At 43.0% G+C, this 23,605-nt stretch overlaps 1 protein-coding gene across 4 annotated transcripts in view; it reads right to left on the reverse strand.

Moving 5' to 3' along the window:
• Positions 1 to 16,405, reverse strand: part of ngs (notochord granular surface) — a 66,033-nt gene extending 49,628 nt beyond the window's left edge. For 3 of the 4 annotated variants that reach the window (XM_072672710.1, XM_072672708.1, XM_072672711.1), the window contains exon 1: positions 16,362 to 16,405. The gene's annotated coding sequence lies outside the window, so the exon portion shown is untranslated. Of the gene's footprint in view, positions 1 to 15,949; positions 16,006 to 16,361 lie in introns of those variants that run through there. The other variant, XM_072672709.1, reaches the window with a different exon arrangement.
• Between the last annotated feature and the right edge of the window lie 7,200 nt (positions 16,406 to 23,605).

A 23,605-nucleotide genomic window follows, 5' to 3' on the forward strand; every position in this document is an offset into this window, starting at 1 on the left:
ATATAATATAAAATACTCTATTGGACTTATGAGTCACATAAAAGTGTTTAAATCTAGATTAAAAATGTACATTTGTGTCACATGTTTTCATAGTAACTGTCATGATCCGCTGGGTCAGACAATGAGGGTGAACACTCGCAGGGGATGGACCAAAGCGAGAGAGTTTATTAACTTAAAACGGGGCAGAACCCAAGGAAAAGCAGCAATAGTTTACAAGATGAAACATGAAACAGAACGACAACCGTGGCAACATACACAGGGCTAAACAAAAGAGCACACCTGTGGCTGGTGAGAGACGAGGGCTAGCGAACCAGGGATGAGCCAGAACAAAAACGATAACCTAAACCTACAGGCAGCGCCTGGGGAAAACCGTACAAAGATAAGAGATAAGATAAGATAGTCCTTTATTAGTCCCGCAGCGGGGAAATTCCCAAACCAATAGACCGTGCTAGTCAGACAATACCTCAGGCAATACCTCAGACGCGTGCGTTACAGTAACACAGAATAATAATGATACTAATAATACTGCTCTGATTACAGGTTTCTAATCACTGCTGTTATTCTATTTATACTCCTAAATCCTTAATTTTCTCCTTTCTGTTCTCCCCCCCATGTGCTAAGCTGCCCCCTGCTGACTGCTTGCTGCTGAAGCAAGTCCATTTGTGAATAGTTGCTTGTGCCAACTCATTAGATCCTGTCCGGCTGTATAACCCCCCAAAATTGTGTTGCGCTCCACCTAACTCCTTGTGTCTTTATTTTCTTTTCCATGTAATGAGATGTCTAGTTCCAATTCTTCCATCCCGGTACTGCCAGACCTGGCTCTCCACTACTCTGCTGCTCACTGTCTTGCTCTGGGTCCTCACAGTGCTTGTGACTGTTTGCCTACATGGACTTTTACCTTTTACTTACAATTTCACCGTTTATGGCTCAATGGGACATTTGCCATATTCTCTTAACTCAGTATTTCTTGTTGTGTGTGTACATTTTGTGCTTTGCATTGTGTGGGCTGTGAACTGTGTGTGGTGTGGAGTGTGCGAAGTTTATGTGGTGTGTATAATGTGGGATATGCAGAGTGTGATATGCTTGTGTGGTAAGGAGTGTGCTGTGTCCACAAACATTTGGCTAAAATGCTGGGTTCAAAAAACTAATGCACTACACTAAAGCTAATGCAAAATGTTTGGTTAATAGAGTCCACAAACCTTTGGCTGAATGGTGGGATGTCTAAAAGCTTATCCAGTACATTTATGTAATTGTGCTGCATTTACAAACTTTGGCTAAAATGTGGGGTGCCAAAAGTTTTGACCAAAAGATCATCCAATATGTTTGGCTAATAGAGCTGTATAAACCTGTCCAAAAACTTGCCAAAAACCTGGTATGTCTAACAGCTCCTCCAAGCACAGACAGTACTTAAAAGCAATGTACAGAAAGGATTCCACGCTCGTTCTTTCAGCTTCAGTGTGCTGTGTATAGTGTGGAGTGTGCAGCGTGTGCGCACGCTGTGGGGATGTGCACTTTGTTGTGTGCAGTGTGTGTGTAGTATAGAATGTGTTGAGTGGAGTGTGCTGTGTATAGTGTGGGGTGGTTTGTGATGTGGAGTGTGTCTGGTAAATTGTATATTGGTTCTGTGCTTCTTTTACTTTTAAAATAGCACCCATGCTTGTTTGATAGGTGCTTTTTAGGTGATTGCTAAGGTGTTGGTTGGTAATTTATATGCTATCAAAAAAAAGGTCATTGATAAGGTGTTGCTGTTTCTGTGGTATCACAGGTGGTTGTTATGGTGTCCCCAGTGGTTGCTATGGTGTTGGGAATCGGTTGTTATGGTGTTGCTAAAGGGTTGCTTTGGTATTGCTAAGTTGTTGCTATGGCATCCTAGGTGGTTGCTATGGTATTGCTAAGTAGTGGGTAGGTGGTCTCTATGGTATGCCAGATGGTTACTATGTTGTTGCTTAATGGTTGCTACGATGTTGCTAAGTAGTTTCTAGGTTGTTTCTATGGTATCCCAGGTGGTTGCTACATAGTGGTTAGATGGTTGCTATGGTGTTGCACACAGGACCAGCAACTGAAGTCTAAATCCTTACCACAATTCTTCACCACACACTTAGCAAAACAATTACTTGAGGCATGATTTCATACTACACCTGCATTGTTTAATCATTTGTATGATTTACAAAAAAATTTAAATATATTAGAATATTAATATATAATAATATTGTCATGATCCACACGTTCTGACAAGAATGGGTGAACACTTGCAGGGGATGGACCAAAGCGAGAAGTTTACCGTAACAATAAACCGTAACACAAACAAACAGCAGCAATAACTATGTGGGGTAAAGCAGAACAGAAACAACAACAACAACAACAACAACAACAACAGTGACAACCAAAAGGGGCAAAACAAAATAACACACCTGGGGCTGGTGAGGCACTAGGGCTACACCAGCTGCCGGGGCTGAGCCTGAACCGCTATCCGGGAAACAAACCACCAAGCCAAGCCCCCACCCCGGTGTTGGAGGCATCCACCTCGACCACGAACGGCTTACGGGGATCGAGGTGGCGCAACAGCGGGGCCGACGTGAAAGTGCGTTTGAGCGCCTGGAAGGAGTCCTCCGCGGCCGGCGTCCATGTGATGCGCCGGGGAGCTCCCTTGAGCAATGACGTTATAGGGACTGCTAACCCGCTAAAGTCCCGTATAAAACGCAGATAAATTAGCAAAACTTAGAAACCTTAACGGAGCCAGGTGACGGCCAGTCCAAGACTGCCTGGACTTTGGCCTGGTCCCTCTGAACCCCCCGCTCGCTAATTACGTACCCTAGGAAAGGGATCTCATGGACGTGGAACACGCATTTCTCTAGTTTAGCGTATAGTAAGTGGGCCCTAATCCTCGCCAGGACCAGGCGAACATGACGAATGTGCGTATGCAGGTCGGGGGGAGTACACTAGAATGTCGTCCAGAAAGACCACCACGACTCGGTATTGGAAATGCCCCCTGGAGGTCCCCCGCATGGGGGTAGATCCTAGCCTTAGGAAAAGTGGCCCCCTCTACCAGATCTATAGCGCAGTTGTATGGGCGATGGGGGGGGGCTTAGCAGCTCTGGACTCCGGTGGCAGAACTACCAGGTTCTCGGGTTCGGGGCTCTCCACCGATGTAGACATGACCCTTAGGGGGGCTAGGCTAAGGCAGTGTTCACAGCAATACGGGGACCAGGATTCAATCTCCTGTTCAGGCCAGGAGATGTGGGGTTATGCTGGCTCAACCAGGGCAGATCTAGCATCATCTCATGCTCGGAGACCGGTAGAAACAGCAGTGACGCCACTTCCTGGTGAAGGAAGCTCACGGCAAGACGAAATCCATCGGTATGGTGAGTGATGGGCCGAAGACCCAAGGGCTGCCTGTCCAGGGAGGTGACGTGGAGGGGCCTCGGGAGCGGCACGGTCGGGATCCAGAGACGCTGTGCGATGTCCGCTCACAGGAAGCTGCCCTCCGCTCCACAGTCGATCAGTGCTGAAACAACAAGAGACTGGCTCTGGTAGGAAACCTCTGGACGGGTACACTCACCGCATTGGCGCGAGGGGTCCCTTCCTCGCGCTCCTCGGTGAATAGGCAGGATTTCAGATGGAGTCGTCGAGAGAAGGCCTTGCTTCTGTGCCCCGCAGTAGTAACAGAGTCCCTCTCGGCTCCGTCTGCTGCGTTCTTCTGGTGTGAGGCCCCTGGTACCCACTTCCATGGGCTCGCAGGCAGTTCCTGCTGACAACGTCGGGGTGGTTCGCCCCTCTGAACCGGGAAGTAGCTCTCTACTCAGGACAGCCGGACCGGTCTGCCTTCCAGGCCTGGCTGCTGAACCCCCAGCTCTCGGGGACCTGGGGTTAGTAGGACGACTAAGAAGCTGGTCTAACCAAATAGCGAGCACGATAAGCTCATCTAGCTCCAGCGACTCACCCCGGCATGCCACCTCCCGCTGCAGACGCGGATTAAGTCCGTTGCGGAACAGCGCCACCAAGTCCGGTTGGTTCCACCCGCTTCCGGCGGCAAGCGTGCGGAACTCCAGTGCGTATTGGGCCGCCAGCCTGTTGCCCTGCTCCATCCACAGCAGGAGGTCGCCCTTAGTGAGCCCCTCTCGGGGGTGTTGGAACACCACTTTGAAGTGCTTTAAGTAGTCCGAGAAGAGCTTTTCACTGAGGTCCTCCCAGGTGGCTGTGGCCCAATCCAGAGCTTTTCCAGCGACCCGGGATACGAGAAAGGCGATCTTCGCCTGGTCAGTGCCGATCGGGTGGTTCTTAAAGACGACTGCACACTGTAGCAAGAACCCCTCACAAAGCTCGGGATCGCCATGGTAAACCGGATACGGGCTAGGGGAAGTCGTGACAGGGCTGGGAGGACTAGGGGGCTCCAATAAAGTCTCAACCAGATTAGTGAGCCCCTGGATGCCACCCACTAGTTGGGCGACTTGTTGCTGCTGATCAGCCTGTTGCTGCACCAGGTGACCAACAGTCTCTGACACACTCTGTAACGTGTTGCTGCTGCCCCAGGAATTGACCCTGGGCACGAACAGCCTGATCCAAGGCCTACAATCCCCGCTGTTCGGAGGCGGTCGGCCGAGGATTCTGTTATGATCCACGCGGTCTGACAAGAATGGGTGAACACTCGCAGGGGATGGACCAAAGCAAGAAGTTTATTGATGAACAATAAACCGTAACACAAACAGAAACAGAAGCAATAACTCTGTGGGGTAAAGCAGAACAGAAACAACAACAACTGACAACCAAAAAGGGCAAAATAACACCTGGGGCTGGTGAGGCACTAGGGCTGTACTAGCTGCCGGGGCTGAGCCTGAACCGCTATCCGGGAAACATAAACCACCAAGCCGAGCCTGGGGAAAACCCTGAACAGAGACAAATGAAGTGCACTAGTCAGGCGCGCTGAACTTACATGACTCGTGGGAGTAGGGGGTCTGCCGCCAAACCTAGACGACCGAACCAGTCCAACGGAGGGGGAAGCTACCTGACAGAACGAGCTTGAGAGTAGCTCACTACCGGAGCTCCTGAACCTGAGCTCGCTAACACTGTGAAGCCTGGCGAGAGAACACCGCAGACCTGCAGTAGCCCCCAACCGGACCTTGAGAATAATACGGCCTAGCTAGTTAGCCTACTAAGCTAAACTAGCTACAGCCGGAGCCCTCCTAGATCCAGAAGTACTCACAGACAAGACCGCTGAATCTAGAGTATACAAGGTTAGCTGAGTATCCTGAGTGCATGGGGTGCACTAAGCATAATCCTCGGCAACCGGCAGCTGGCACTAGCCCTACTTAAATACACCAGCCCACAGGTGTAACACATTAGCCAAACAAAGAACAGGCATAAGACACAGATCAAAAAAACACAATGGCGACAGTGAATTTCAAACTAAGAGTCCATGTCAACATAAAAGTCCAGAACATAACAAAACATGACTGTGAAGGAAGAGTTCATGACCGCCTGTGAGCACGACAAATATATGTAAAATATAATGTAAATATATCATATTTACACTCACTAAGCACTTTATTAGATACCTGTACACCTATGGCCAGCAGCTTGTAATCATCAGAATGGGGCAAAATGCAATCTCTGATTCTGAGCATAGCATTATTGTTGGCTCCAGATGGCCTGGTTTGATTATTTTTATAATTGCCGATGTTCTGTGATTTTCATAAACAATAATATTTAGAGTTTACTCAGAATGGTACAAAAATGTTGTGAGCAGCAGTTCTGCAGACAGAAATGTTGATGAGAGGGGTCTATAGCCAGACTGGTCCAAGCTAACAGAAAAGCTATGGTAACTCAGATAACCACTCCGTACTATCGTGGTAAACAGAAAATCATATCAGAAAGCACAACACGTCAAACCTTAAATGCAGATGGGCTACAACAACAGAAGACCACTTAAGTTTCCAATTCTGTCAGACAACAGAAAGCTGAGGCTGCCATGGACACATGGTCTCTAAAACTGGACAGCTGAAGACTGAAAGGTTATGGTCTACATTTTTATGGTCTACATAGCCTGTCTACATTTTCAACAGCCCAGGCTGATAGAGGTAGTGTCACAATGTGGAAAATGTTTTCTTGGCATACTTTGGTTAATACCAATCATCACTTAAATGGCACAGCCTGATTGAGTGTTGTTGCTTAATGTTTGCATTCCTTAATGGCCATACTTACCTACTTCCAGCACAATAATGTACCATGTGACAAAATAAACATCATTTCCAACGGGTATTTGGTATGTGATAAGTTCTGTATTCATCAGTGGCCTTCTGAATCACCAGATCTGAATCTAATAGAAGATCCTTGTGAGGTAATAACATTGTTTGATTACAACATAATGTCATGCTGGCTAAGCTAGACATGGACGGGTGAACACTCGCAGGGACGGTGCGATGCATGATAACGTTTTATTCAAATTAACAAGGGAAAACAAGAGTGCAGCAATAACAGAGGGATAAACAAAACAAACGTGACAAACTAATGCGGGCAAAACCTGAAGGCCTCCTGAGGCTGGTAGGCAGCCAGGGAGCAAAGCGAGGCTGGGCCAACCTAACGGAGGGGGGAAGCCAAATACAGGAACCCAAACCGCGCTCGTCAGGCGCTGATAAACTTACGTGACTAGAGTGCAAAGGAACCGGACGCCGAATCTCACTGGCGACCAACCAGTGAACCAGACAGCGAACTCCTTCTGAACGTGAAACAGCTCCGATAGAGCATAAACTACCGAAACCCGTAGACTCTCCTAGAAGGCTCATGAACGTGAGGCCAACATAACGCTTGGCGTCGCAAGAGTATTTCTCGGCGCAGACCTTAGCGTTTGCTCCCCTTTTGTACCCCAGCTCTCAGGTGACCCAAATAAGAACTAATAACGGAAACTAACATGGCGCAGTCAGTAAACAGGTGTCAACATAAAAGTCCTTGAACATGAAGCCTGTGGACCTGACATATAAACCAGAACCTCAAACATTTCCAACATCTTGTGAAATCAATACCCCAAAAGAATTTAAGCTGTTAGCAGAGCAGATAGAGGCCCTATCCAGCAGTAGTAATAAAGTGTAATAAACTCCTAATAAAGTGCTATATGAGTGTGTATTATAATATTAAAATTGATGCCTATTTTATTTTTACAAGTGTAAAAATCTGTACTAGAATACATTTGGTAAAAAGGAAACCCTTCAAAACCTACAGACATAAGCCACCATTCATTTTTTTTTTCTCCAAAGCTAATCTCTCTGCTCATACTTAAAGTTTTTCAACATGTTGTCTAAATTAGCTAGTTAGCTTGTTGAAAAACACAGGTATTTACAAGGGACTGACAGATATATGACATGTAATTCATTTGAGACCTTCGATAAGTGTCTATCAAGCTTTCTCCCACTCTCTCTCTCTCTCATTCTGTCTCTCTCGTGCTTTCTTACTCCAGAGTAATAAGTGAGTACCCTCATTCTGTCACATGCTGTGCCACGTTGATCTGGCCTGCAGGTTAAGTTCAATAGGAAGAGCAGAGTGGCTCTTTTTCCCCCTCTTTTAACGGACCCTTTTATATGCGCACACACATGCACATCCACAAATTCAAATAAATCAACTATATAGTCTGTGTCCTTTTAAGGAGGGCATAACACATGGACACACGCACTCACATACATCCTAAGAAAATGTAGTGAGTCTCTTTCAAATGCAATGCAAATACGCAAACAAACATTTGGTGACAACACAAAGCACTATGTTCCAGAATTATGTTATGGACCAACACACACAAGAATTTCTGTGCATGCAAGAGAGATTTAAGCAATGGAGAGAGAAAGCTTTTTAAGCCTAAATTAGTATTGTTTGTTTTATTCAGAGGGGCACTGCTTATGACTATGGCACAGTTTTGTAGTCACTGCTGTTCTCCCTGGAAATGCAGTAATAAAAAGTTTTTTTTTAATACTTATGGCTGGCTAAATTAAACACAGATTTAGTAAAATAATATTCAAATATGTCAATACATACATTATGGCTTCTATCAAATCACTGTAAGTTGTCCAAATGTATTTAGGATGTTTTAAAATAGCAGTCCTTACCAAACAGGAGAAAGCAAAGGTTTTCCTCACTTTCCCTCCTTACTCTTATTCTGTCTGTCTCTACCTCTCACACATTTATGCATAGGCTAAACTCATAAAACAATGATTGTTCCATTCGCACCGTAGTGTGACAATCACGGCTCACATGTTAATGTAGAGTGATTATGTTTTCAGAATACAAACAACATGTGTGATTTCACAGATAGCAAGACTCGTGCTCCACAGTTTCATAGGTGGTTTCTAAATTTGTAAAAAAATAAGTTAAAGATGAATAACAGTAAGACAAATCCTACAACCAAAAAACAAACAAAAAAATTAAATAAAAAGAGTGATGTACACCATGGTCAAAGGTTTGTGGCTCATCGAATGTTTCTACTACAATCAAGGGATTTACAAATTGTTTGGCCTCCTTTTGCTGAAGTAACTGCAACTAAACCTTGTCACCGGATTTTGGAGCACTACTGTGAGCCACAAGAGCAGAAGTGAGTTCAGGTACTTCAGTTGGATTAAGTCTGCTACTCCAACTAATTCCATAGGAACTGTATGGAGCTCAATCCCACTAAGAAATGGCTTTATCCCCCTCCAGACCACTGGCATTTGGTTTTGGCATTAGCTGCAGCAGAGTGTCCTGTTCTTTGTTTTTCTGTGGCCATTTGTGTGTGTTTAAAAACCTGTGTCAGCAATGGGTGGACTTTAAATTCATAATTTGGGTATCCAAAACATACAGTGTAATCATAATTAAAGTGATCTGCATTCTTCACAACTACTGATGTGATTTAATGTGATAATCTCTGCTTTAAACTGCAAGAAAATGGACCGGGCACCATACAGTTTGTGTTCATTTCTTTTTTGATTAGTGAATTGATTAGTGTAAACATGTCAGTTATTATGCTCTTCCGGATTAATCAGACTGTGATACACTGAAATTTTTACTTTAAACTTTTAACTCATATGCAAAAACATAATTAATCAACAAAAGCAAAAGAACACATATGAAGCAACAAAAAATGATGATCTATTTTTTTCTAGTTTGTAAAGTGTTAGCTATGCTGCCAGCTCTGGACATCACTCTTAATTTTTCTATTATCCCTTGAGTTTAATTAGTAGTAACCTGTAAGACAATAGGCAATGATGTTAGCTAAAATATAGAGAAGTAAAAAGTTGGACTTGGAGTTGGATCATTGGTCACCAATCTGGCGAGGTTGCAGGTTTTCATTCTAAAAGTGGGAACACACCTCAAATAACTTTTGTAATTAAGGGGTTAAAGACTAGGACTAAACTAATCAGTTGTACTTCTGCTTGATTGGAATGAAAAGCCGCAACCACAAAAGTATTTTTGCTGAAACCAAAAAACAGTTTGATTTTAAATGTTCTTAAATGAAATTAATGTAAAATAAAAACTAAAGCGTAATTTAAAGTTACACAAATATATAAACAGTTATAGATTAAGGTTGCAAATGAATGTGCATCTGTTTATCTAATATTGTTTATAAGCTTCCATATTTTTAAACATTTAGTTTGTTTGTTTGCATTCAATTGGAATCTTATAAATAGTTATGGCTCTAAATGTTTTGGGATTTTATGCTATGTACAGTAGAATGCAGTATTAGTGGGTCTGTGTGTAAAAGTAGCTGGGAAAAAAGTGAGACTCCTGACCTTTTCAATATTGTGACTGAAGAATTACCTGGAATTAGGAACATCAATGCCAGCATTACAAACTTTTATGCATACAAACCAGGATCAAGTTCCAGAGTAACCTCCTCTGCTTCACATAGTTGTGGCTGAGCCCAGCGGTACTGGACCACAGCATTCAGCCAGCCGAGTTCGTCACATAGACAGGGCATTGTTGGGGAAGTCAAGGGGACGTGGTGTGTTTGTGTCCTAGAGTCATCGTTCCAGTAGAGACTACTGGACCAAGTCCCTCTGAATTTATGAATGTGGACACATCACTGCCAAATGAGATTAACACTTTCTATTGCTTAGAGGCTACAGCAAGCAGCACTAACAACGCTAACGTTGTGTGTGCAGAGCTTGTCAAAGAACAGTGGTCCTTTACCATCATGAAATGAGATCTAAAAAGGGAATAAATACCCGTAAGTCAGTGGGACCAGCCGGTATCTGCCGTATAGTGCTCAAAACCTGCTCGGATCAGATGGCTTTGGTATTTACAGATATTTTCAATACTTCTCTGACACTGGTTGTTGCTTTAAAAAACTTGTCATCTTTCCTGCTCCAAAGAATTCTCAGCCAGTCTGCCTCAATCCCTATTGTCCAGTAGCCTATCCTTCCTGATGGACAGACAACAAGCAGTGCATGTAGGTAAATATGTCTCATCCACCCTCATTATCAGCACTGAAGTCCCCCAGGGTTGTGTCCTGAGTCCTCTGCTGTACTTACTGTACATTTATGACTACATGGCCACTTTCAGCTTTACCACCATTATAAAGTTTCTGACAACAGTGTTGTGGTTGGCCTGATCTTTGACAGTGATGAAAGGGCCTACCTGGAGATGATTAAAAACCTACAGAACATGTGCCAGGACAGTAATGTCCTCCTCAATGTCAACAAGACAAAGGGCTTGATAATGGAATGTAGCAAGAAAAAGGAGAAGAGCCCATCAGTCTTAATAGAGCTACAGTGGAAATAGTTTTTCAAGTACCATGGAGATCACATCTCGCAAGACCTGTCATGGTCCAGCCACATCAACTCCTTGGCAAAGAAGGCCCATCAGTGTCCCTACCACCTCAAGTGCCTTTGACTGCCTTCCGAAGTGCTGTAGAAATTCTACATCTGCACCATTGAAAGCATCCTAATTGGGACAATCGCAACCTGGTTTGGGAACAGCTGCAAACAGGACAGATAGGCCCTCCAGCAAAAGGTACAATCAGCTGAGAGCATCATTCAGAACAAGACCCATGACCTACAACAAGCGGTGCTGGGCCACAAAGATCGTATGGGACTAAAGAGAGGATGAGTAGTAGTTGTTGTTTTTTTTACATACATTATACACATACTACACTTTCATATGATGTACATTGTAAAATTATTAATAGGGATGTCCTGATCTGATTCAGGCCTATTAATGGATAGGGTGTTGGCATCGTCAACAGATAACAACAGATATCTACACAAAGTCTACACAAGTGAAGCACATTATATTGTATTAAACACACAATAATAAGATAATAAGTTTGTAATAATAAGATTGTTATTGGCCAAATAGGAGAATATTAAGAGACTCTGATTCAATATGAGGGCATCCCTAATTATTATATTTGTAACTCCCGCTCATTTCCCAGCATTATGTTGCACTTAATTCATGCACATTTTGCACATTGTACTTTACATCCTTATCTCTTACATTAAATGTTTACATACACACTTTCTATATTTATTTTGTATAATATATATATATATATATACAGTCATGCCCGAAAGTATTCATACCCCTGTCAAAGTTTGACTTAAATTTACTTTTATTTAACCAGAAATTATATTTTTGCCTGGAAATGACACAGGCATCTCCCAGGAGATAACACGATGATGTACAAGAGGCATCATTGTGGGAAAAAATATTTCTCAGCTTTTATACACATTTGAACAAAAAGTGGCATGTCCAAAATTATTCATACCCTTCTCAATAATTAATAGAAAAGCCTTTATTGGCTATTACAGCAATCAAACGCTTCCTGTAATTGCTGACCAGCTTTTTGCATGTCTCCACTGGTATTTTTGCCCATTCATCTTTAGTGATGAGCTCCAACTCTTTGAGGTTCGAGGGTCTCCTTGCCATCACCCTGATCTTTAGCTCCCTCCACAGATTCTCAATTGGATTCAAGTCAGGACTCTGGCTGGGCCACTGCAAAACATTAATGTTTTTGTCTGCTAACCATTTCTTCACCACTTTGGCTGTGTGTTTTGGGTCGTTGTCGTGCTGAAATGTCCACCGGTTCCCAAGGCCAAGTTTCTCTGCAGACTGCCTGATGTTGTTGTTGAGAATCTTGATGTATTGCTCTTTTTTCATGGTGCCATTTACTGCGATCAAGTTCCCTGGTCCATTGGCTGAAAAACACCCCCAAAACATTAGGTTCCCACCACCATGTTTGACAGTGGGGATGGTGTTCTTAGGGTTGAAGGCTTCTCCTTTTTCACGCCAAATGGTGCACACATCATTGTGGCCAAACAATTCAATTTTTGTTTCATCTGACCATAAAACAGAACACCAGAAGTCTTCTTCTTTGTCCAGATGTGCATTTGCAAAGGTCAAGCGGGCTTTTGTGTGCCTTTTCTGGAGAAGTGGTGTCCTCCTTGGCCTGCGTCCGTGGAACCCAGCAGTGTGCAGTGTCCGTTGAACTGTCTGCCTTGAGATGTCGCCACCAGCAGAGTCCAGATTCACCAGGATGGCCTTGGTGGTGATCCTTGGATTTTTCTTCACCTCTCTCACTATTCTCCTGGCCAGCACAGGTGTCACTTTTGGCTTCCGACCACATCTTCTGAGATTTTCCACAGTGCGGAACTTCTTGTATTTTTTAATAATACTTTGCACTGTAGCCACTGGAACTTGAAAACATTTTGATATGGCTTTATAGCCCTTTCCTGACTTGTGAGTGGCCACAATGCACAGCCGCAGGTCCTTAGTGAGCTCCTTTGTCTTAGCCATGACTGTCCACAAACCAACTGCAGAGAGCTGCTGTTTTTCTCCTGTTGAGTTGATTAAAACAGCTGTTCCCAATGAATCAGGGTAATTAGGATGCTTTAAAACAGCTTGGACTATTTGGAATGGTATAGAACTTTGGATTTTCCCATATACTGTGACAGTTTTCAAAGGGTATGAATAATTTTGGACATGCCACTTTTTGTTCAAATGTGTATAAAAGCTGAGAAATACTTTTTCCCACAATGATGCCTCTTGTACATGATCGTGTTATCTCCTGGGAGATGCCTGTGTCGTTTCAAGGCAAAAATATAACTTCTGGTTAAATAAAAGTAAATTTAAGTCAAACTTTGCCAGGGGTATGAATACTTTCGGGCATGACTGTATATATATATATATATATATATATTATTTTGTTAATCTTGTTTTTGATCCTTGTATTTCACACATTCTTTCCTTGATTTGTATCCTTATTGTTTCATGTGACCACACAGTTATAAATACATTCCACTACTTGTTGTACTATGTATGTCTATATATGTATTGTAACTATAAAGTTAATAGACTTATAACAATAATAAAGTTAGACATTAGACATATAATAATAAGGTAACAAAACAATAGCCTGTGTCTCACATTCTGCCAACTCTTAAGTTGGACTCAACTCTGGAAGCCTTCTACCCACTTCCACAGCCAGAACTAGAAAAAAAAAATTACTAGTTCTAGCCTTCTTGGCTCAGAACAAGGTTATGTGTCATTATTAGCCCTACTTGACCTCAGTGCAGCCTTTGATAATGTCACGCCCGCGTTAATGAGGACTTTGTTGTCATGTTTATTATGGACTCTTCTTTTGAAATGGACTTTTACGTTGACAGTCATGTTCAGTTTACGCTTCACTGTTATGTTGTACTCATGTGTTTGTATTCACGCGTGTTTAATACGTTCCACCTGTGGCTGATATATTTAAGGAGGGCTATCGCCAGCAGCCAGTGCCGAGAATTTATCTTGTGTGTCGTAGTGCAGACTGAATCCGTTGGGCTATGCAACGGCCTCAGGTAGAAGAGGCTAACCTCCGTAGCCTAGGGACTCTAGTGTATCTGCCGAACCGTGACTACTCGCTTACCTAAGGTCGTATTGTACCATAGGGATCTGTTAGGGGCTTGTTCACGTGAGTGAGCTTAACTCATTTCACTCAAGTATGGGCTTGAGGAAGCTAGCCCTGTCATTGTATGCTGCGGCCAGATTCCTTACTAAAACTAGAACATTTGATATCAGTTCAGTTCTATCAGCGCTACATCGGCTCTAAGTTCATTTTCGTATTGACAAAAAAAATCTTCTATTAACATACAAAGCCCTACATGGCCTGCAATATCTTATTACATATTATGAACCATTGAACCAAGATTACTTACTCATCACAGGGTGCTGGTTTCTTACTCTAAGAAAGTTAACAGTAGTGTTCATCATGGCTGTGTATGTTTCACCCAACACCAATGTACAGTGGGGCAAAAAAGTATTTAGTCAGCCACTGATTGTGCAAGTTCTCCTACTAAGAAAGATGAGAGAGGTCTGTAGTTTTCATCATAGGTACACTTCAACTATGAGAGACAAAAAGAGGGGAAAAAAAACTTGGAAATCACATTGTAGGATTATTTATGAAAATAAGTATTTGGTCACCCACAAACAAGCAAGATTTCTGGCTCTCACAGACCTGTAACTTCTTAAAGAAGCTCTTCTGCCCTTCACTTGTTACCTGTATTAAAGGCACCTGTTTGACCTTTTTATCTGCATAAAAGACACCTGGCCACAGCCTCAAACAGTCAGCCTCCAAACTTAACCATGGCCAAGACCAAAGAGCTTTCGAAGGACACCAGAAAGAAAACTATAGACCTGCACCAGGTTGGGAAGAGTGAATCTACAATAGGCAAACAGGTTGGTGTGAATAAATCAACTGTGGGAGCAATTGTAAAAAAATAATTAAAAAACGACATAGAAGACCATTGATAAGTTGACAGGACAACCGATCCATGTTAAGGGAAGAATGAACGGGGCCATGTATCGTGAGATTTCAAGTCAAAACCTCCTTTCATCAGAGAGCATTGAAGATGGAACGTGGCTGGGTCTTCCAGCATGACAATGATCCCAAACACACCGGTCGGGCAACGAAGGAGTGGCTCTGTAAAAAGCATTTTAAGGTCCTGGAGTGGCCTAGCCAGTCTCCAGACCTCAACCCCATAGAAAATTTGTGTAGGGAGTTGGAAGTCTGTGTTGCCCAGCGACAGCCCCAAAACATCACTGCTCTAGAAAAGATCTGCATAGAGGAATGGGCCAAAATACAGTGTGTGCAAACCTAGTGAAGACTTACAGGAAACGTTTGACCTTTGTCATTGCCAACAAAGGTTATGTTACAAAGTATTGAGTTGAACTTTTGTTATTGGCCAAACACTTATTTTCCACCATAATTTATAAATAAATTCTTTAAAAATCCTACAATGTGATTTCCTGGATTTTTTCAGACCTCTCAGACACTTACAGACTCTCTCGTCAGATGCAGAACTCTGTACAGTGCTGCTTGAGCTGACCTAAATAGAGGTATTTAAAAAAAAAAAGCCAAGGCGGAAATAAGAGAAGCATAAAGTCCCACCTGTCCAGCAACAATACACAGGAGGTGTGGCAGAGCAAACAAGACATCACAAATTACAGAGGCTGTAATACAACAACAGGAGACTGGAGTGCTTCGCTGGCAGAGGAGCAAAATTGCTTCTTTGCTCGTTTTGAAACATCTCTGCAGCACTCATCTGCTCCAGCCCTGCCCCCACCTTTCTGCACCATCCCAGCTCTGCCCCATCCCCACCCGGCTCCTGTACCACTCCACTCACTGTACAGGAGCACAATGTTAGACGGGTTCTCCTGGCAGCGAACCCCAAAAAGGCTGCCGGCCCAGACGGAGTACCTATCTTCACCAGAATCTTCAACCTTTCTCTGGCACAAGCAGTCATCCCGCCCTGCCTGAAATCACCCACAAGAGGGGAAGTCTCCCCTCTCCAGCCTAAATGATTATCGTCCAGTGGCCCTCACTTCAATAATTATGAAGTAGCTTAGGTTATTCTTAGTAAATAGTGAAGCACTTTAGTAAGTCGCTCTGGATAAGAGCATCTGCTAAATGCCATAAATGTAATTATCTTTCCCCAGACTACGACCCCCATACCGCGCAAACAGATCCACAGAGGACGCCATCGCCATAGCTCTCCACTCCGTGCTGAGCCTCCTGGAGCAGCAGCAGAGTTACGTGTGGATGCTCTTTGTGGATTGCAGTTCAGCTTTCAATACAACCATCCCGGACATTCTAATCATCAAACTGGAAACTCTTGGCTTCCCTCCTCTCACATGTGCCTGGATAAAGGACTTTCTCACCAGCCGGCCCCAGACTGTGAGACTTAGCCCCCATCTTTCCTCCACTCACACGTTGAACACCAGCTCCCCACAAGGCTGTGTGCTGAGCCCCCTCCTTTATTGTCTGTACACCCATGACTCCGGTCCACAACAACAACCTCATCGCCAAGTTCGCTGACGATACCATGGTGGTCGGACTCATCTCAAAAGGAAGCGAGGCAGCTTACAGAAAGGAGGTCCTGAAGTTGGCAGCCTGGTGGCAGCCTTGGCTGAACACCAAGAAAACCAAGGAGATCATTGTCGACTTCAGACATCTACGGTGAGTATGTGTATGAGAGGGTCCACACCTTCCTGTTTCTTGGGGTTCTTATCTCCAATGACATCTCCTGGAAGGACAACATTGCAACAGTTATCAAGAAGGCTCAGGAAGCATAAGCTGGATTCCAACCTGCTGCGGACCTTTTACCGCTCGTCCATTGCGAGCCTGCTGACATACTGTATGTGTGGAACAGCTGCTGCACCATGGCAGACAGGAAGAGGCATCAGAGAGTAGTAAAGGCAGCACAGAAGATCATTGGCTGCCCTCTCCCCTCCCTGATGGACATTTGCCACTATTAATACTACCACTATTAACTATCATTACTCTCATTGCTCTTACCAGCACTGCCATGACTATATTAAGTTATACTACACCACGATTATTATATTATGATTAAGAATGCACACCAACAGTTTAGGTGATTTGGTAACATAACAATAATTCATACATAGTGTTGACCAGAGGAGGATGGGTCCCCCTTGTGAGTCTTGGTTTCTCCCAAGGTTTCTTTCTTCAGCTCTGAGGGAGGTTTTCCTTGCCACTGTCGCCGTTGGCTTGCTCACTGGAGGTCTTAGGTTTTCATGTCTTCTTATGTTGATGATTTCTTGTCTTTTTACTAATTACTGATTGTGTAAAGCTGCTTTGTGACAACAACAGTTGTAAAAAGTGCTATACAAATGAATTTGATTTGATTTGATCTTAATAATCACTGGGGGGTTTACCTTTAATAATTGGCTTTTCCATTGATAGTTCTTTAACTTTTATTGATACTTTTGCAATTTTGTTTTTTTAATTATATTTTTCCTTTTTAAGATGCAAACATTTTGTTATGACTGAGACATTTCAGATGCTTTGATATCAGCTGATAAAGAAGTTTTCCACTGTGTGATAGTATTAGGGCTATTTCACATTTTCCTGAAAAATTATGATAAGGTATGGTAAACGAACCCTATGGCATCTAAAGCGATAAGTAACAATGTGCAATGAAAAAGGCTGTGCAGTAATGCTGATAACATTGCAGTCTCTTACGCTCTGGATCAGGTTTGCATGGTGAGGCTGGACTGAATCACTCTTTAATCTGTCTTTTCTCAGGCACACACAGACCAGCCACTAAGGGCAGGTTGGGGGGCCTGCAGTTGCCATGGCACCACGGGGTCATGCGGGTCGCAGCTGCAAGGTGCAGCTTTGTAGGGGATCTCAGCCAGAGGGGGGTCCGCTAATATCACATACAGACACTCTCTTTCTCCCTCTCTCATATATACACACATACATTCTCAGTCTACTGCAAACAAAGACAGAGATAAGGCCAGATACACACAGATCTCTTACCTCCAACGTCTTTGCTTTCATTCTTTCAATCATGTTTTCACAGAAAAGCATATGCATGCACATACACACACAGACACACACACACATTCACCCCATGTCCACAACCCTTTATGATGGAGGACAGATGGTGTCCTGTCCTAAAACACTTCTTTTCTTTTTTTTCACTTTTGGAACAGGGGAGAGGGGCTCTTGGGAAAGTGACCTAAACGAGGTGAAAGCATTAGTGAGGCTTTTGTAGAAAGTGAGATGGGGGTTCTGTGGTTTGTTGACCCAACAAAGAGGGTAGAGGTGAAAGTCTGAGAGAAAGACAGCGCAGAGAAGAATGAATGAAAGAATCAGGCAGGAAGGAAAATGTGAATTGTTGTATTGTTTTTTATTGAGACTTGTCAAGCTGGTCTCCGTGGTCTTGTTGGTTTCTTTCGGACTATTTGAAAGACTGTTTAAAATATAGACACAATAAAGGGCAATATAAATGTCTCCTTGGTTTATAGCAAATATTTGTACCTTCAGTAGATGTGTAATGGTTCACAAAATGTAGATTTTTTTTATAGGATACAGTGGTGGTTTATATGGTGGTACGTTTTTAAAACAACAAAACTAAAGTTTCCATTTACAGTTTAATCAACTTTAGGGAATAACCAGTATGGTAATTTTAGGCTGATCCCAATATCTAATATTTTATGTTTGACAACTGCTGCCGATGCTGATGTAAACATAAAAGGTAACATAAAACCTTAAAATTGTATTGCTGGTTACTTTTTAGGTTAAAACAGCTTGATATAGTCATCAGCATTTTCACTTGACTATAACATGTAATTCAAAAATTCATGTTATACAGCTGTCATTAGACATGCAGTACTGCAGAAAGTACAGCAAAATGTCAGTGAAATCAGGATGTAAGGCAGTGCCAACATATATCTATGTATCTGTATTCAGGTTCTAAACCAGAAGTGGGTGAGCATTGTGTTAAAATATTCCCATGATTTATGCTGGAGTAAGGCAGTTTTTAGGTCAACCAGAAAGTATGTTTTGGTAATCTATTCGGACGCAGCGACATTTGGGAACAGTTGATTCTATTAATTTATTAATATTCAGTTACTCTCCTCACAGTGAAGTGATCAAAGCCTTAACATCTCAAATAGTCAGGCCAAAAGGGCCTGTACCATGTCATGGCGTGTAAGGCCAGAACTGAACGGATGAACACTCACAGAGATAAAAAATCAGATACCTTATTAACCAAATACAAAACAAAAGCGATATGAAAAGTGAAGTGCAGCAATGTGGGCAAAACCATGAACAGAACCAAAACAGATGGCGAACAAAACAAACCTGGGACTGGGAGGAGCAGGGATCTGAACGAGAGTGAAACAAGGGGGTGTAAACAAACTGAGGACAGAGCTGGGCTCTGTAAACAAACAGGGGTAGCTGGGCTGACCTAAGCTGAACATGCAGAGTACTGCCTAGAACTTGGGTCGCCTTGGAACCTGAGCCGGAAGCGAACGTACCTTGAGTCGAACGGAGAATCTCTCCTAAACATGGACCACAAAACTAGAGCTGACCTGAACACGCCAGGAATCCCCGAGCGTTACAGAGATTCCAGTAGAGTAAATTCATGGCCATAAAACCAAGGGAACAACACTCCTTAAGTACTCCCAGTCCCAGGTGAAACATATGAACAGACAATGAATCGTGAACCAACACAAATGAACATGAATCAACACAAATGAACATGAATCAACTCAACTGAACAGAAACAAACAGGAAGTCCTTATATGGGCCTGTGGGTGGCAGCTCGGGATCATCCCGAGGGAGGGCACGATAACGAGGGCCTGACATACCACATATTTTATAGCTTTTAAGCTTAGGTAGACTAAGGTAGACTTCATGGCCTGTGTTAATTAATTTGACTTAATTAAATGACCACATCTGACTAGCAGGACTAGCAGTCCTCGTTAGGCTAATATCTAACCATTGGAGTGCATGTAGATAGTATTCTCACTGGTTAGTGAAAAAAAACAGACAATTTCACACTTCTGAATTTATCTGTATGTTGTATGTACACACCCTGTGTGTACATACAACATACAGATAGGTCTATGGCACAATCATAGGGGCGATGGGCGCTATGAAGCTTGGAAGCTTAGTAGCCTGGGTCTTACTAAAGGCATCCTGCAGATCTACGTACTCTGGGGGCAGGATGACCTGAACCTCGGGTTCGGGGCTCTCTACAGGTTAGGTTAGGGTTAGGGTTAGGGTTAGGACTAGGTGCAAACAGCACACATGACAATACGGGGACCAGGACACGTTTTCCCGTTCGGGCCAGAAAATGTGGGGGTTGTGTTGGCTCAGCCAAGGCAAACTAAGATGCATGGCATAATCAGAGAATGGGAGAACTAGCAGGGAAAACTCCTCTTTGTGGAGGAAGCTGGCAGCCACTTTCACCTTAGTGGTGACGTGGGTGATGGGTCTAGGACCCATAGGGTGCCCGTCCAGGGCAGTGATGCAGAGATGTCTCTTGAGCGGCTCGACTGGGATGTTGAGCTGGTCCATAATATCTGCTCACAAGAAGTTGCCCTCCGCACCACAGTCGATCAGCGCTGAACCGATACAAGTCTGGTTTTGGTAGGTGACTGTCACAGGCAATATGATCGACCGTGCTACCAACCCCTGGACGGGTACACTCACCGCATTAGTGCGAGGAGACTCCTCCTCACACTCTCCGGTGATCAGGCAAGAGCCTCCACGTCGGCGCCTCCTGCAGTCACTTTGCTGATCCCCTCTCAGTCCCTCGTGTCCTCTTCTTCTGCGCTCCTTGGGAGTGAGGTGACAAGTGACCACCTCCATGGGTTCGTTGACTGGTGGTACCACCGAGGAGGTGGCTGCAGGCTGCGTAGTCAGACTATGAAGCGGGACAGGGTGATGGGCAATGGGACAGGTGGTACCCCTAGTACCTACTGCGGGCCCACCGGGACTATGGGTCCAGGTGGAGGTAGGGCGACCCAAGAGTTGGTCGAGCTGAATAGCGAGTGCAATGCGCTCATCCAGCTCAAGGTACTCGCATCGGCATGCCAACTCTCGCTGCAGATGGGGGCTCATCCCATTGCGGAACAGGGCCACCAGAGCGGGCAGAATGGTTGCCCTGTTCCAGCCGCAGAAGGAGGTCGTCCTTCATGAGCCCTTCTCGGGGGTGTTGAAACACCTCTTTGAAATGTTTGATATACTTCGAGAAGGGCATTTTGTGAAGTTCCTCCCAGGTGGCAGTGGCCCAATCCAGAGCAAGACAGTGAAAACAGACACTGTCTGTCTGAACAAGACAGTGAAAACAACAAACCTGGGACTGGGAGGAGCTGGGAGCAACAGGGGATGAGAAGGATACAATAAAAAGGTAAACTAATGAGGGTGACAAATGAAAGCCACAAGCCTAGCTTGGGATACAGGGGTAACTAGAACAGAGAACCAGAGCAGTGCTCTGTGTAAACAAAAAGAGCCAGCTGCCTGACCTGCCATGACTGCCTCGTGAGCTGGGGTCGCCAAGGAGCATGAGCAGGAAGCAACACAACGCACTTGCCTCTAGAACCAGACTTAGATATCTCTCGAATCAGATCAGAACACTTGCCAACATGAACACCCCAGCAACGCATGGAGAATCAATTCACGGCCCAGAGGAGTCGGCAGCCAGCTCCTTAAATGCTCCCAGTCCCACGTGAAACACATGAACACAAATCAACACGCAATAAGAGAGCGCAATAAGAGGGCCTGACAGTGAAGACATACTTCAGTGTTTTCCTTGGAAAATGTTTCAGTAATTGTCCAGATGAAACACTGGAACACTGAGGGACTCACTGTTTAAAACCCTCCTTACCTTTAATATTTGGCTTGTTACATAGCTAGCATGGCTAGCTTTATAACTTTGATTAATTTTTTTTTTCTTTTCATTTTTTCACATAGTCCAACTGTTCTTAAATGGTTTCCAGCTTAAATGGAATCTTGATGCTAAGATTTGTATGTCATAATGTAACATAATACAGAAAGGTGTTGTTTTTGTTATAAAAACTTGTTACAAAATCTTCTTACAAGTAGGTTGCCATTGCTGCTCTGTGATTGTCCATGGAAAATACGACAATGTGTAAAGTCTTTCTTTTGGGTTAACTATTTATGCTGCAACAAAATGTAAATATTTATTAGTAAGTAATAAGGTTGTAATGATTTTTTTAACATTTTTCAATGCAGCAAAAATAAGAGTTAAAAATGAGTTAAAGAATGAAAAAAACATGCTTTGTGTTCAATTGTTAATGATAATATGAAATCATTTGCGCCAGGTATTTAGTTCAGTTCTGAGGTCAAGATTCAGTTTTACATTTTGACTCCAAATAACCCTTTTGTACATCATTCTTAGAATATTAAAACTAATTATTAATCTCAATATTTTCAATTGTAATAAATCCCTTCTTGTCTTTGTCCTTAAGAAACCTTTAAACTGTTCAGCATCAGACCAGAGTCTGTTTTCATTAGCAGCTGTGTGTTTGGTTGTAACTACTTATCATCCAATCTTCAATGAGACATACCTTTCATATTAAAGTATATGAATGTAAATGTAATAAAAAAGAGAATTAAGTAAATACAGTTCATCCCCTCAAATCAGTTCTTCCCTTCAGCATTGTTCCTACGTTCCACGGTTTCATTTTCATTCCAGAATTGTATTGTCTCTTTTTATTATTTTATTTAGACAGTCTCCAAATAGAAAATAAAATAATGCACTCAGCCAGGATCCAGGCAGCTTTTTAACCTTGCGTTTGACTGAACAGGGTTCAGCTTGAGTTTAAAGTTACTGTTTTGCTTAAATCTGTGACAGGTTGAACTGTGAAAGTCTCCCAGATGATGGTTTTCTCCCGTTATGTAAATAATATCACTAATTAGGCTGCTAATTACAGCGCCCCTCATAAAGACAGAGACACTAGGGCCATGGGATTACCTAGTTAATCTGTTGCTGTAGAGATGTATTCACACAAGCCAGTGCCACAGTCTGTCATAATGTGCAGAAAATACTCTTGTGATGCAAACATAATCCATAATCCTGCTCAGTGCCAACAGCTCAGATTCTGATAGCTGAGGAAATATTCCACCCCTTAACAATTGTAACCTCTGAAGGGGTGTTATTCACTTCACTTGTCAGTGGTTTTAATGTGATGGTGGATCGATGTGTCCTATAAATGATTAGAATTAGAGAACCTGAAAAATGACTGAAAAATACATTCAAGGAAATAAAACAAGTGAACTTGTGAACTTATTATTGTTGTGAACAGGTTTTCCATGAATAAACTAAGATGAACACTAAAATAGAGGTTTGACTCATGACAGCAAAAGAGAAGTGGGGTGTGGTAGTTGTTGTGCATTATTGTTATCTTGAAAAGTGTATCTATACTGTGTTATTTTATTGTTGTTGCAATACATTACATTACAATACTTGGTGTACACTGTGGGTGTCATCAGAATGAGAAATAACTATATGCTATAAGCTGTAAACAACAGGAACCAGTAAATTAATTGTGCAATAATAAGTAGCTGACTGCTAGTCAGACCATTATGGCATTATCTTTCAATCGTTCATTTATTTTTACCAAGTGTTTGATTTTCACTCCTACATTATATTAGCATTTTTTTACAGTCCACATTAACCTCTATGGCTGTGCTCTAAACCGTTTTTACTTATCTATTATTGTGTACAACAATGTACTACAATAGAAGTTTATTACAAGTGAAGTGTTACACATGAAGAAATAGAACAGCCAATATCAGCTAAATAAATCTTGTTGCATTTACAAT

This window comes from Salminus brasiliensis, chromosome 2 (assembly GCF_030463535.1).
Source record: "Salminus brasiliensis chromosome 2, fSalBra1.hap2, whole genome shotgun sequence".
NCBI classification, from domain to species: Eukaryota; Metazoa; Chordata; class Actinopteri; order Characiformes; family Bryconidae; genus Salminus; species Salminus brasiliensis.